Source organism: Schistocerca piceifrons, unplaced genomic scaffold (assembly GCF_021461385.2).
Source record: "Schistocerca piceifrons isolate TAMUIC-IGC-003096 unplaced genomic scaffold, iqSchPice1.1 HiC_scaffold_853, whole genome shotgun sequence".
In the NCBI taxonomy this organism is placed as follows: Eukaryota; Metazoa; Arthropoda; class Insecta; order Orthoptera; family Acrididae; genus Schistocerca; species Schistocerca piceifrons.
Window position 1 is genome coordinate 360,395 of NW_025729117.1, and position 12,986 is coordinate 373,380.

Consider the following 12,986-nt stretch of genomic DNA (forward strand, 5'->3'; position numbering starts at 1 on the left):
AATTTGTAAAAGGGTGTTTACAACTATCTATAGGACTCCTCCCGTTCACTTGGACAACATAAGCAAAAATCCATTTTATGTCATACATTATCAAGTATATGCAGTATCACTGACACGAGCTCATTAAAAATGTGCCTTTTTTTAGTTCTGGAATTATTTTTCATAAAAGAGGCACATGCACAATGTCTTTCACTTAATCTGACAAAAAAGAAATCAATGGTTGTCAGGTACGGAGATCTAGATAGCCAAGAGCAGAACACAGCATTGTCTTGTCGAGAAAGAATGATCTGTTCACCTCCTGTAAAATTTATATAATGTACTAAGCCCATGCCCACTACAGTAGTACAGCTTTATATGCCAACTAGCTTTGCAGAAATTGATGAAATGTATGAGGAGATAAAAGAAATTATTCAGGTAGTGAAGGGAGACGAAAATTTAGTAGTCATGGGTGACTGGAATTTGAGAGTAGGAAAAGGGAGAGAAGGAAACATAGTAGGTGAATATGGATTGGGGGTAAGAAATGAAAGAGGAAGCCATCTGGTGGAATTTTGTACAGAGCATATCTTAATCATAGCTAACACTTGGTTTAAGAATCATAAAAGAAGGTTGTATACATGGAAAAACCCTGGAGATACTAAAAGGTATCAGATAGATTATATAATGGTAAGACAGAGGTTTAGGAACCAGGTTTTAAATTGTAAGACATTTCCAGGGGCAGATGTGGACTGTGACCACAATCTGTAGATGAAAACTGAAGAAACTGCAAAAAGGTGGGAATTTAAGGAGATGGGACCTGGATAAACTGACTAAACCAGAGGTTGTACAGAGTTTCAGGGAGAGCATAAGGGAACAATAAATACAGTAGAAGAAGAATAGGTAGCTTTGAGGGATGAAGTAGTGAAGGCGGCAGAGGATCAAGTAGGTAAAAAGACGAGGGCTAGTAGAAATCCTTGGGTAACAGAAGAAATATTGAATTTAATTGATGAAAGGAGAAAACATAAAAATGCAGTAAATGAAGCAGGCAAAAAGGAATACAAACGTCTCAAAAATGAGATCGACAGGAAGTGCAAAATGGCTAAGCAGGGATGGCTAGAGAACAAATGTAAGGATGTAGAGGCTTATGTCACTAGGGGTAAGATAGATACTGCCTACAGGAAAATTGAAGAGACCTTTGGAGAGAAGAGAACCACTTGTATGAATATCAAGATCTCAGATGGAAACCAAGTTCTAAGCAAAGAAGGGAAAGCAGAAAGGTGGAAGGAGTATATAGAGGATCTATACAAGGGCGATGTACTTGAGGACAATATTATGGAAATGGAAGAGGATGTAGATGAAGATGAAATGGGAGATATGATACTGCGTGAAGAGTTTGACAGAGCACTGAAAGACCTGAGTCGAAACAAGGCCCCGGGAGTAGACAACGTTCCATTAGAACTACTGATAGCCTTGGGAGAGCCAGTCATGACAAAACTATACCATCTGATGAGCAAGATGCATGAGACAGGTATAATAATTCCAATCCCAAAGAAAGCAGGTGTTGACAGATGTGAAAATTACCGAACTATCAGTTTAATAAGTCACAGCTGCAAAATACTAATGCGAATTCTTTACAAACGAATGGAAAAACTGGTAGAAGCCGACCTAGGGGAAGATCAGTTTGGATTCCGTAGAAATGTTGGAACACGTGAGGCAATACTGACCTTACGACTTATCTTAGAAGAAAGATTAAGGAAAGGCAAACCTATATTTCTAGCATTTGTAGACTTAGAGAAAGCTTTTGACAATGTTGACTGGAATACTCTCTTTCAAATTCTGAAGGTGGCAGGCGTAAAATACAGGAAGCGAAAGGCTATTTACTATTTGTACAGAAACCAGATGGCAGTTATAAGAGTCGAGGGGCATGAAAGAGAAGCAGTGGTTGGGAAGGGAGTGAGACAGGGTTGTAGCCTATCCCCGGTGTTATTCACTCTGTATATTGAGCAAGCAGTAAAGGAAACAAAAGAAAAATTCGGAGTAGGTATTAAAATCCATGGAGAAGAAATAAAAACTTTGAGGTTCGCCAATGACATTGTAATACTGTCAGAGGCAGCAAAGGACCTGGAAGAGCAGTTGACAGTGTCTTGAAAGGAGGATATTAGATGAACATCAACAAAAGCAAAACGAGTATAATGGAATGTAGTCTAATTATGTCGGGTGATGCTGAGGGAATTAGATTAGGAAATGAGACACTTAAAAGTAGTAAAGGAGTTTTGCTATTTGGGGAGCAAAGTAACGGATGATGGTCGAAGTAGAGAGGATATAAAAAGAAGACTGGCAATGGCAAGGAAAGCGTTTCTGAAGAAGAGAAATTTGTTAACATCGAGTACAGTTTTAAGTGTCATGAAGTCTTTTCTGAAAGTATTTGTATGGAGTGTAGCCATGTATGGAAGTGAAACATAGACGATAAATAGTTTGGGCAAGAAGAGAATAGAAGCTTTCGAAATGTGGTGCTACAGAAGAATGCTGAAGATTAGATGGGTAGATCACATAACTAAAGAGGAGGTATTGAATAGAATTGGGGAGGAGTTTGTGGCACAACCTGACAAAAAGAAGGGACCGGTTGGTAGGACATGTTCTGAGGCATCAAGGGATCACAAATTTAGCATTGGAGGGCAGCGTGGAAGGTAAAAATCGTAGAGGTAGACCAAGAGATGAATACACTAAGCAGATTCAGAAGGATGTAGGTTGCAGTAAGTACTGGGAGATGAAGAAGCTTGCACAGGATAGAGTAGCATGGAGAGCTGCATCAAACCAGTCTCAGGACTGAAGACCACAACAACAACAACAACAACAACAACAAGCTGACAATGCATTATTGTTGTGTGTCATGCATTGTTTGTCGCGATTCTGATAATGAGTGTTTACAACCTGTTGCCGCTCACAGCATGGCTCGCTTTTGTGGCGTGCTACTGCAGCTTTTTTAAAAAAGGGAGAGAAGGGGAGGGAGGGGGGGGGAGGGGGGGAGAGGGAGAGGGAGAGGGAGAGAGAGAGAGAGAGGGAGAGAGAGAGAGAGAGAGAGAGAGAGAGAGAGAGAGAGAGAGGGGAATTGTCTCGTAAGCGAAACAATGGCAAGAGACTGCTATTTGTTGTTACTTACACTGGTGCTTTCTTTGATAATGATCAACAAGAACCAAATAATAGACTGTGTATGATAGAAGATGTTCTGAACGAGAGATTAGTGAGAATTTTTCTCCGTTTGAAAATTTTTGCAGACGTCTCTTTAGTACATTACATTCTGCACAGAGAGTAGAGTCATCTTAGATTTAAAAACCTAGTCAGTTGCCATGCTTCATTTCTGACTGTATCACTATTCAGCATAAGAATAATACGAATATAAACATGTTATGTATATTCTTCCATGTTTACTTTGTCACACTCTACTTTCGTAGTTTATTAGGCAGACAGGATTTAAATGAGATAGCAGCAAATACGAAAGAATACACGGCATGTTTACATTCTTCTACCTTCTCTTTTAATTTATTTACTGACTCAGAGGTTTTGGCGTCAATATTTATCTTTGTGCCTGCAAAGCATGCCTGTGTAGTGCTACATATATTCGACGGCATTTTTTAGAACTTCCGCTTACTTTGCACTCAATTCTAAGCCGCGGGCAGTTTTTTGGATTACAAAAACCGTAAAAAAAGTGCGGCTTGGATTCGAGTAAATACGGTAGGTAGATCAGACATTTTGTGATACTTCAACTTCCACTTGAGAATAATTATAATGCCAAAATCATTACTGTATGAAATAAATTACTAGTAATTTACAGTTTATGGTGGAAATTTGTTTCAAAACAGTTATGTATGTACTTTCAAAACAGTTATGTATGTATGTATGTATGTATGTAGTACAAATGCCACGAATCTGATATTATACTTGTGAACTTTTGTACTTGCTCTCCTTTCTGAGCGAATCAAATCCAATTGTATCTGACAACAGACTCACTTGACATGTGAGCTGCGGCAGGGACAGACAAGTAGAGTCTACGGGCACATGGAGACAGTGTATATGAAGATGACCTCAGAGGAATTGCTAATGAGTTTAAAGCGAGTAAGTGCATGGAGCTCATTTGTGATCTCTAATAGGGATCTGAAAATTTAGCATCAATTTTTGGCGAAATTGGTATCTATTTTGGATGAAATTAACATGTTTTAAAAAATTATTAGACTTACAAATTTAAAAACTGTCATACTAATGCGCCTGAAGGCAAAAATGGCTGCAAAAACAGTGACCAGAGATTAAGTAATAAAAAAGAATGTATGATTTCTATGGAATATTAGCTTTTACAAAAACTTTAAACAGCTTTTTTAAAAACAGTTTTTGTTTTTCTTCTTCTTTTGAGTATATACAACCTTTCAACAATTAAATGTTTCTGTCGACAAGCTACATTTTTTCCTCGGCCTCACACTGACTGGTTTTGTTTTCTGAGAGTGTGGACAATATAATGTGGCACTCAGCCGCGTGAATACACAATCGAGAACTTTGACCGTCTGAGGGGAGAGAAGCGGTGTGGGAGAACAAACCTCACCCCTCTCTCGCTGGTCTACAACCATGTTCTATGTTTCTGACAGCAGAACAGACTCTCGGTCTTAGGGATCGCAGAAATGTAGTTGGTAACAGCTACTGTCAATTTATTGCCACAGTTTGCACATCATCAATGAAGTACTTCAGGCCCAATGTCCATCAGTACCTTTTGCAACCACAGTTCAAAACATTCTAGTCCAATCTAAAAACTGCTATGTTTTTACTCATACTAGCATATAAAAATATGCATTTCTTTGCTATAAAATGCTGTACCCAGATCAGAATAATAAAGTGACAGGCAGCTAGTTGTTTACAGGATTGCTACCATAGCAACATCAGGGTGTACACGTGGACGAGGAAAAAAAAATTCCCGGATTTTTCTTGGTTAAAAGTACATTTCCTCCCGGGTGAGTATACTTTTCCTTGGAACTGTAAAACTTATCAGTCTTTTGAATGGTTATGGTTTTATACATGGGAGTAGAATTTCCCAGCACTTTAGAAAACGAAACTCAGGGAGCCGAACACGTTTTGGGAAGATGACTGACGTGCAGCAACATGTACACTGCGTATTTTCATATTACGAAAGTATAAATTCGAATTCCACCAAACACCGCTTGTTACTTTCCAAAGCACTGAAATCGCGATTGCGATGCCCTTTTGTAAGCCACTCATAGCTCACATCACGTGATCTCGCCAGTCGATGACAGTGGATATTCAGAACATAGAACACGTGATGTAGTCGGCCAAATGCAACATCACTTTTAGGTAACACGAACACACAAATAGGGAAAGTTAATGGTTTAAATTAATATACGTAGTGCTGCTACAAGAAAAGAAAAGTTTTCACATATAATGTTGCCCCTTTTTGCACATGTTACACTTTAAGATACATGACACAAATGTGCCAGTAAAATGTTTAAGAACTACATAATTGCTAGATCTTTTGGGCTCGAAATTATTCTGAATCATCGTACTCAAAGAGTTGATTTTTGAATTAAGAGTCAAAAGCTCTGGGATTTATGAAATTCATCTTACATTCTCACACACAGTTCATCTTGCGTAAAAGGAAATTTACTTTGCAAGTAACGCTTACCAAACCACCATTCGCAATATTTTCCAGCAACTGTTGGAAATAGGTTTGTTTCAGCAATGGCCAGAAGGCGCCTGATAACAAGCGTCTTACATAATGTCATAAAAGAAACAAGAGATTAGAGGATACTCTAAGAGCACGGGTATTTCATGAACCATACCAAAATGCATAATTCGCCTTAAAGTGCACATTCGTATGTCCAGATTCTTGGAGTACCAGTACTGTATTATCTCATGTTTGGTTCCTTATTATGGCATAATGCCATACGTTCTAGAAGATGAAAACATGCACCTGAAATGCAGCGAACAGTTGAAACTAGCCAATAGTATGGAATTAAACACTCCGTTTCAAATAAATTGGCTGGTTCAGTGGAAAAGATTAATAAAAACCAAATTTCTTTAGTAAATCGACAGAAATAACTTCATTGTTCTGCATTGTGATTAATGCTTGACTGTCAGAAAGGGGAAATAAAATAAAATATGAAACTAATAACATATTTTAGCCTTCCGTAATTATGTAATTCACTTGATGGCTTCCTGTCACAAAAATCAGTTTTGTTTTCATTTGACTTAAGAGCAATAAACGAAAAGGAACAGCAAAATCACCAAACGTAAACATAGGTCACGTGAGACTACCCGCTTCCCCATTACAACTTAAGACTGCATCTACGATATTTCCGATCCGGGGCAATGCTAGATACAGCCCCCCCTCCACCCCATCGAGCATTTGAGAGGTAGGACACCAAAAATTTTAAAAATCGACTTTTCAAAAAAGTCCATTTTGTAGCGCACATCTTTCTGAAGAGTCTGATACATAAAATGTGTGTTTGAGGAAATGTAAGACATATTGTTTGGTCTTAAATGTGCCAAAGTGCAGTCCCACGCCTCTTCACACAGCATTCTATCGTACGTCAATGTATTTCGTTCTGTGGAACTCAAACATGTAACATTTTGTAATGGGTGGCATCGAACTATATTCAGGACAGTGGAAATTAAAATTTCCTGTGGTGCCTCTCCTGCTCCTAATCGGCCGGTTTGACAAACTGCCTCTGTTTTTAAAAAAACTCACAATAATTACTGGATGGGATTATTTGTAACTGGGAGAACAGTAACTCTTCAGAAAATTTGCACTCTTTATTAACTGTTAGCTAATAACTTTATATTTTGTGTGACATAAAATTAAATATAGGATACATAAAACCAGTAAAGACAATAGACAAACAAGACAGTACACATTTCTTCAATTCTTAAGTCCTTACATTGTTTTTCTCACTAACCTTAGTACAGCTTTACATGGCGTGCTTTCCTTTTGGGTAAGAATCTATTAACTCATCAAAGATCGTCAAACGTCTTGCTACATGAAAAAACCAAATGTTGTCTAATACTGAAAATGATACTAATATGAATAGACTGGTGTGGTTTCTCAATCTTATTATGTGTATTTTGTCACGAAATAGGTCTGCCTAATATTGCAGCAATTGTAACACACACCGAATAAACGACACTGTTTAGGCACAAAGGGTCATTTTTATAACACGACAGAATATAATCACGAAGTACCATGGAATAGTTTCGCATTTCATTCATACACTCTAGCTTTTGAAGCAGTCGTACGAAATTTTCATATAAATTTGGAGTCGTCATATTCTTCCATAATTTGTGTGATGTCCCAGTTTCTTCTCCTTCCTCATTCTAACAATCTTGTCATCACTAATTCTGTGACTATTCCTGCCAGGGTTACAACTTATTCTCCAGTTAACTTGACTAAACCTGCCACATTTACCGTTTTAGTTATCCCGTATTTTTTCTCCGGTTAGGCGTTATTACGTGTTCGTACAACGCGTTTTCCGCACTGCTCCCACAACAGAAATCTAGCAGCTGCTAGCTGCGAACTGTACAACTGACCCTTACCACTGTAGCATTCTGGCAAAAAAGAGGGAGAAGGTACTACTCATACGCGACTCAACTGCGCATGTGCGTGAGCTCGCTCGCAACTGCTGAAATGAATCTACTCTAAGCACTTGTGACGTCATGCTCATCGGAGGCAATTTGCTGTTATGAAGCATTGCATAGTCTTCCTAAAGCCATTGACAAATTTTGCTGTTGGCAGATGCTTGTGTGAGCACTGTGTTTCGTTGCTGTATATGGCGCATATCCTTGGCAACTTTGTTTTATTTTCATTTTTTCCTCTCTTTCAAGTTTTATTGCTGCAGTATGATTCTGCAGTAGCGAAATACAGTAATATCCTTTGTTAGAGTATTGGTTCTTACCAGTCAATGTTACAAAAATCTAACTGAAAACTAAAACAATGGAAAATTCCCGGAATTCTAAAAAAATCCCAAGTTTTTCCAGTTTTCGTCACAGATGAAAAAATTCTTGGATATCCCGGCTGTCCCAGGTCGTATACACCCTGAACATCCAACCAGAGAACAAGCTTGATCGCATTGCCTGTTTGTTCACCATTGTCTTGTCACTGTATGGACGACAATTACGGACACTTATATAACTGTAGTTATTTGTTTTCATCACCAGCTTTGTTTCTTTTTGCTAATTCTGTTTACAATACACAAATGAATTTATGCAGCTATGTTGAAAGTGAGCAGCAAAGTGATAAGAGTATTAAGAACCTGCAAGGTGATCTCATTACTGCAGATCAACAGGAAACGTTGGATGGACTACAGAACTGAAATGCACAGCTGCTGCTGTTGCGGCTATTTTGGCGAACGGGTAATGGCGAACCGTGAACATTGCCCTTTTCCATGTCTAGTTGTCAGTCACTTTATTGTCATGATCAAGGTATAGGTCCCACAGCCGAGTCCTACGTAGTTATACGTAGCATGTATCTTAATATAGACCATTCAATGGATGCAGCTAACATGGCACCAGAGCACAAATTATGACCACACTGATATGTCGTTGCATTCATGCATTGGTGCACTCTTTATTTTGCAATTATTTTTGATGCAACAGTTCGTTTGGAAACACACTGCTATGAAGCACCAGTTATTAGGTAAATTCTCATTTTTGCATTTTGAGATATCATTCGCATCTATCGCAAATGTGAATTTTTTAGTTCCCTATCGACCAGTCGTAAACACTGTGAGACAACGCTGTGCTTCACAGTGTAAAAGGGTATCACTTTAGCAAAGTAAAGCTGTTATCAATCAGAAGATAGGTTTCAACACCACAGTGCTTTACTAGGCATAGTCCTTGTTGTGGTTTGCTGTTGCCTTCCAGCGACCTTCAAACTCACTAGTCCACTCTTTTATCAAGGGACATACAGTTTTATGTGGACCTGATCCACAGTACAACTTCGGATTTTGCACATTAATAAACACTGCCTGATGTGAACGAAGTGATAAATGACAGATTAAAAATCCTACAACTGACCAGGGATCTAACACTAAAGCCTAGTTTACATAACGACATTAGATTGCAGGCAACTGCGCTACCAGCCACTGCGCATGCACGCTGCATGTCTGCGCAACTCATTGGTGAAACTGAACAGTTTCGGTGTGTTCCAACATTGGCAACACTAGTTGCATGAGTTTTGATGTTATGTGTGTGTGTGTACAGTGTAGACAAACTGAAATATGAAGTGGGGAATGGAGAATAATGTTTGCTTTTTGGATATCTATGCTTTTCATAGGTGTGTGTGGGATTTCAGTGATGCTGATTACAAAAATAACAAACATATTGCTGCTCCAGAGACCTCCACATGCGATCAGAACATAGATAGTTTGACAATATCTGAGCTGCAGGGCAAAATTTATTGAATTAGAAGCACATATACAAGAATATTGTTGAAAGGAAGGAAGGCTACTCAAATCAAGAAGCTACATTCTTTATTCAATATTCATCTATTTAAAATGTCGCACAGTGCTCCCCATTCACATACGTTCGAATTTTGAAATATTGCCTCTGTACAGATCTGTCAAGAGAGTAGTTTGCAAACCATTCTCTTCTTAATGCGGCCTGCTGCAAATAATTACTGCTGTTAATAATTACTGGTGTTAATGAAAAAGTGTCATCACCAACTAAAACCGCATCTTTTAGTATGCCAAGTGTCCTCAATTGTAATACATGCAATGTGACACATAATTTCAGTTCTGGCAACAGTGCTTCATGCATTACAATATCTTTATTCCTTATCGCATAAATAACTATTTACAGGAAATGCAGTTCTGGTGACATTCAAAGATAATTAAATGAGCTTCTTGGGTCTTCCATTACAAATTATTTCAGCAAGGATGCTGAGCAACCGAGCTGGCATCTTTTCTTCATCCAGTCATGAATCGAAACACGTTTCTTATTTTTTTCTTATGTAGCGATTCCATGCAACAGGCTTTAACTCCATCACAACTTGTGCGACATGCAGCTGCCAAAACTTTCATTTCAGACACGACTCAGGAACCCACAAAACAACGAAACTGAAGTATATACTGGTTTCGCCGTGTCTACAGTCAAATATGAAACCATTTGCATGCTACTCATTCCACGCAACGAGTGGCGCAACCCAATGTCGTCGTGTAAACTAGGGTAGCGCACTTTTCCTTCACCTGGATCTCCTGGATGGCCCGCTCATCAAGATACATGGGTCACTCACAGGATGAGGCTGCATGATCACCATTACAATTTATACAAGTGGGGAGGAGGAGGCGGGCAATCACCCCTCATGAACATCTCTACCACATGTATCACATTTGGCCATGTTCTGACAGGACACATGAGTGTGATTATAACATCGACACTGGTAGTAATGCATCCAGTTTGGAACGTGCAGTTTAATCATGATGACTTCATGGCCTGCCTTAGTCTTCAATGAAGGCACTACTCGATCAAATGTGATAAAAAGAGTGCGTGTAGGTACTAAGCTTGCAATAACCTTTTTCATTACCCAACAGACCACAGTGACACCATGATCATATGACATAATTTTGGATTGCTCCCTCAGACTATCAAGGAGCCAAGTATAAATAACACCACACAAAGAGTTCAGCATATGATGGGCTTTGACATGAACAGGACACCCATAGAGGAACGAAGCTGTAAGTAGTTGTTGGGCTTGAAAAATCGCAATTTAGTCTCCAGAAGCGAAGTCCCATCATGTAAGCGAGGGCAGGATTTCACAGGATTGCAATCACATTGACATCTTTCTGAATAATAAACGGATTAAGTGTAGCAAAGGACTGACTCCTTTAGTATGTCTTTCGTTTCTTTATGTACAGAAGAACAGTTGCTGCTCTCCAGCAACTCTACTTCATACAAAAGTACCACAGGTTGTACAAATACTTGACTGGGGCTGCAGTTTGATGACCACTGGATTAGATTATCTGCTTTGAAGCAGTGACATTTTCATAACAAGTATTACTACGATGTCTGGACAAATATAGTTTTGGCAGCACTTTCGCTTTCTGCCATGCAATAAAAATACAAGGGGATACTTATGTAAAAATTGCATGTTAACTGACCTATGGAACTTTACACTGAGCTAAATGTACAAATTATGTAAAAATTATTCTATCAATATCTCATTGTTTTTGAAGAAAATATCAGATTAAGTGACTCATCATGCATAAATGACAGGAAAATTTGGTTAAGTGCATTGGAACACAAGATTTTATCTTATAAAGAAATAAAAATTTGAAGCACTTGTGTTCCAAACACTCAATAGTTTACTTCCACATGCTGCTGCTGCTGTTATTGTCATCTGAAGACTAGTTAGGTGTGCGGTTCCAGACAGCCTATCCTGCCTCTACAACTACTGCAACCTAAATCTACCTGTATAGTGAAACATCCTGTTCCTTGAATGAGAGGCATCACTTCCTTAAAAGCATATGTCAGAGGAAAGATGTTCATGACAATAGTTGATAAGTGGTAAGCACCCCACAGCTGGGAGGTGTTTTAAATCATATGTGCTGATACCAGAGCTAACAACCCTGTGGCTGTAAGTGGATAGCAGTCAGATGACCCTACCTGCTGAGGTGGAGATGGGAGTTCCATGGAGCAGGTGATGCAGATGAAAGAGCTCCATGAAATCAAAGAATGTTAAATGTCAAAGATAATAAATGTATTGTAATTGTTAAGTATCATGTTGACTCGGATATGTTATGTATGTAGTACAGAGGCAGTATATGATTTGGTAGCTGCCCTTGTTTATCATGCTTTGAGTTGTGACTTTTGTGATAACAGAAGACAAAGAATTGAACCTCACTTCTTATTTACATGGTGGAGTGAATGAAAACGAGAAGTTAATTTTCGGCAGCTTTGTCCACAGCCTGTAAGGAGGCAAAATCTGCGCCAAGTTGGAGGAAGAAGGCAAACAGATTCAAAACACAGAGTATCTGGAATCCAAATACTTGACAGTGACCGAATATTCAGTAAGCAACATTCATTTATATAAAAGGAGTGTTCAGGTGGCAACTTATTTAAGTGTATGGTGCATGAGGAAGTATAACAAACCACCACGCAGCCCAAGTCAAACTGAAACACTTCACCTGAAAGTGTTGAGACTATAGTCTAGCCCAAATCTTTCTCTACAATTTTTACTCCAATACTTTCCTCCACTGATAAATTCACTATTCTCTGATGCCTCAATGTGAATCATTTCAACTGATCCCTTATTTTAGTCAAGCTGTACCACAATTTTTCCCCCACTTTGATTCAGTACTACGTCATTAGTTATCTGAGCTTCTGTTCTCTTCTTGTCTGTACTATTCACTGTTATGCTTTCATGACATGTTACAAGGTAGGCACATCACAGTTTGAGCTTGGGCTGCAATAGGGAACAAAATTATTTTATATCAATTTTCTTATGTGAACAGTCGGCTTTTGCTAATTCGAACCTACACAAATTCAACTAGCTGTCGAGTCGACAAATCTACAAAATTGTGTGGTCTGGTAAATTTGATAAATTGAGGTGGTTATCATGATGGACAGAAGTCATAAAACTATTTCCTCAGTCAACTGTTCGTGACACTCCTTTGTTAACTCACCAATACATAATATGGTGTATAAACACTTTTTACGACTTCAAAGACGTACACTTGTTTCTCTCTCACTGAAGAAAAGAAGGGTGCAAAAAATAAATAAATAAATAATAAATAAATAAATAAAAAATAATTGAAATCCAAAAATGTACCATATGGTAGATGAAGATGACCAAATGTGGCTGTTTCAGAAACTAATCTCTCTTTTGATAGTGAAAGATGCTAACCCCAGATATTTCAAAAGAATCAGTTCCTTGTGTATATTTTATTACTCCAAGAAAAGGGGTGGATGTCAACAGAGTTGTTCAATGGGGTGACTACTGATCTTAAGACAGACACATGAAA

The 12,986-nt window shown here is 38.5% G+C and overlaps 1 protein-coding gene across 3 annotated transcripts in view; it reads right to left on the bottom strand.

Moving 5' to 3' along the window:
• Positions 1–12,986, bottom strand: part of LOC124771005 (calnexin-like) — a 76,137-nt gene that overhangs the window by 6,366 nt on the left and 56,785 nt on the right. The window lies entirely within an intron of this gene.